Here is a 3,100-nt window from a genome sequence, read left to right as displayed (position 1 = left end):
AATGCACCGTTCAGAGTGGGGGAGCCTTGGAGCCCATATGATGACCCCAGGAGGTGCAGAAAGAGAATGTGGACTACAGTTAGTGGAACTGTCTGCTGAGAATGTCCAGGAGAGAAGACATGGTAGATGAGGTCTGGGTGCAGGAGAACGTGGGCCCTGTCCCTGTAGAAGATGCCCCCTCCACCCACCTGCGGTGCTCTCCCTCCCTGCCTGTCCTCGCTCACTCTCCTTCACTGCCCTTCTGTTCTCAACCTCTAATGTGAGGTTGAATCCCACATGGCTGGTTTGGATTCACATCTATATACCCCTTCGTGCTGGGTCACATCCATGCCAACAAAATTATATCTTCATAACCCTAGGATTCCTTTTTACTTTTTTTAACTGTGTTTTTATTGATTTTACTAAAAGAGGAAGATAGAAGGATGCTAAGATAGAAACATTGAGGAGAGAAAAACATCAGCTGCCTCCTGATGCCCCCTATAGGGGATGGAGCCCACAACCCAGGCATTTGCCCTATCGAACTGGTAAACTCTTAGTTCATAGGTCGAGGCTCAACCACTGAGACACACTGGTCGGGCTGTGGGATTATTTTTAAGCCAAGAAGAAGAAAATAAAAAAAACTCTGGATAGCTGCTCCACGTGGTCCAGCCCATTACACATCTCCACCCTCCCACCATCTCCATGCGGCTTCTTCTTTGTATCCTTACCTGGGAACTTCTGTTCACCTAGATTCCAGGTGGTATTGAAAAATGTTTGCTCTGTAGTTTAGTTGTGACTTCACTGTGGTCATGGGAGGATTTCAGTACTTCCTTTACTTTCTCTGCTATCTTGAGTGGGAGTCATAATATTTTTACAATAAATAAGTAATTTGGAATTGTTGGCATCATTTTATTTAAGTAATGCATAAGGTTTGTTTTAAGTAGCCTTTTAAAAATTTTCTAGACCAGTTTTAAATTGATTCACATTTATTTGTTTTATATATTTACTTCAACCAGTTTGGAGGTTGTACATGCATTTCCAATTGGAATAGTTACACCATTGTTAATATTGGTATTTACATCTATAATTGTGAACCATTTTGTATTCGTTATCTCCTTTAGATGAGAAAAGGTCACTACACGTAAGCTGAACCTGTACCTAATTTCAAAAGCTGTCTATTCATGGGTCTCAAACACACACACACACACACACACACACACACACACACACTCCCAATATTATTTAAAATTTCTTAATTAAAAATGTATATGTGATTGTATTGTTGTCGATCTCTCCTTTGATATCTTCCAGGAGTTTTTTTATGAATTTGGGTGCTCCTGCATTGGGTGCATATATGTTTACCAGGGTTATATCTTCTTGTTGTATTGATCCCTTTAGTATTATGAAGTGGCCTTCCTTATCTCTGGTTATGGCCTTCACTTTGAGATGTATTTTGTCCGATATAAGTATTGCTACCCCAGCTTTCTTTTCCTTTCCATTTGCGTGAAAGATATTTTTCCATCCCTTCACTTTCAGTCTGTGTGAGTCCCTTCTAATGAGGTGGGTCTCTTGTAGACAGCAGATGTATGGGTCATGTTTTTTTATCCATTCAGCCACTCGATGTCTTTTGGTTGGAGCATTTAGTCCGTTTACATTTAAAGTTATTATTGAAAGGTACTTGTTTATAGCCATTTCTTTTTGTGTGTGGCTGTTTTCTTTCTGAGCTTGTTATTTCTTCTTTTTACACCAGTCCCTTTAGCATTTCTTGCATGGCTGGCTTGGTGGTGATAAACTCCCTTAGCCTTTTTTTGTCTGTGAAGCTTCTTATTTCCCCTTCAATTTTGAATGAAAGCCTTGCTGGATAGAGTATTCTTGGATTCAGTCCTTTGCTTTGCATCACTTTGTAGATTTCTGTCCATTCTTTTCTGGCCTGATGTGTTTCTGTTGAGAAATCATTTGATAATCTAATGGGAGATCCCTTGTATGTAACTTTCCGTCTCTCTCTTGCAGCCTGTAAGATTCTCTCTTTGTCCTGAACATTTGCCATGGTAATTATGATGTGTCTTGGTGTGGGTCTTTTCGGATTCACCTTGTTTGGGACTCTCTGGGCTTGTGTGACTTTTTTCTTCCCCACCTCAGGGAAGTTTTCTGATATTATTTCTTCGAATAGGTTTTCTAATCCATGTTCATCTTTCTGTTGTTCTGGCACCCCTATTATTCGTATGTTGTTTCGTTTCATGTTGTCCCAAAGCTCCCTTAGGCTCTCCTCCTGTCTTTTAATTTTTTTCTCCAATTGCAGTACAGTTTGGGTGTGTTTTGCTTCCTTGTCTTCTAATTCACTAATTCGGTCCTCCGCTTCTCCTAGTCTACTGTTGATGCTTTCAATGGTGTTTTTTATTGCAGCTATATCGCTCTTCATTTCTTCTTGGGTCTTGCATAAGTTATTGATTTTTTCATCTGTTTCTTCTTGCTTCTTGCATAAGTAGTTGATTTTTTCCTCCATCCGGTTTATGCACGCTAGGACCCTTATTCTGAATTCTTTTTCTGTCATGTTGCATGCCTCTGTCTCACTTAGCTGCTTTTCTGGCGAGTCCTCCTTTTCTTTCCTTTGGGGGTTTCTTTGCCTACCCATGTTTGATCTCACTGACATATCTAGATGTTGAGTCGTTCAGTGGCTGCTCCCTGGGTGGCAGTGGCTCCTTGGGCTGTGGTTGCTCCTTGGGTGGTTGCGGTAGCAGCTGCTCCTCAGTTGGCAGCAGCTCCTCTGGTGGGTGTTGTTCACAGCTGTGGTGGCTCTTCTGGCTGGTGGGGGGAGGCTTCACGTACAGCTGCTGTTCCTCAGACAGAGGGTGTGGTGATCAGGAGGCTGCTGTTGCTTGGATCTGCTGCGTTGATTTAAAGGCACAAAATACAACACAACAAGGCACAACGTACCAGGCACTGAACACAAATATATTCACGATATTAATAACCCCAAATAAAGGTGACCACCCGAATTAAGAGAATTAGGAGATAAGGAGGAAAGAAGAGAAAAAGATAAAAGAGAAAAAAGAAAAGAAAAGAAAAATAAGAAAGAAAAAAAAGGACTGCAAAAATGAAATTGGGGGAAAAAAAGAGGGGG

Source organism: Myotis brandtii, unplaced genomic scaffold (genome assembly GCF_000412655.1).
Source record: "Myotis brandtii unplaced genomic scaffold, ASM41265v1 scaffold4557, whole genome shotgun sequence".
Classification (NCBI taxonomy): domain Eukaryota; kingdom Metazoa; phylum Chordata; class Mammalia; order Chiroptera; family Vespertilionidae; genus Myotis; species Myotis brandtii.
The sequence above is the reverse complement of the archived record's forward strand: the minus strand, read 5'-3'. Positions refer to the sequence as shown.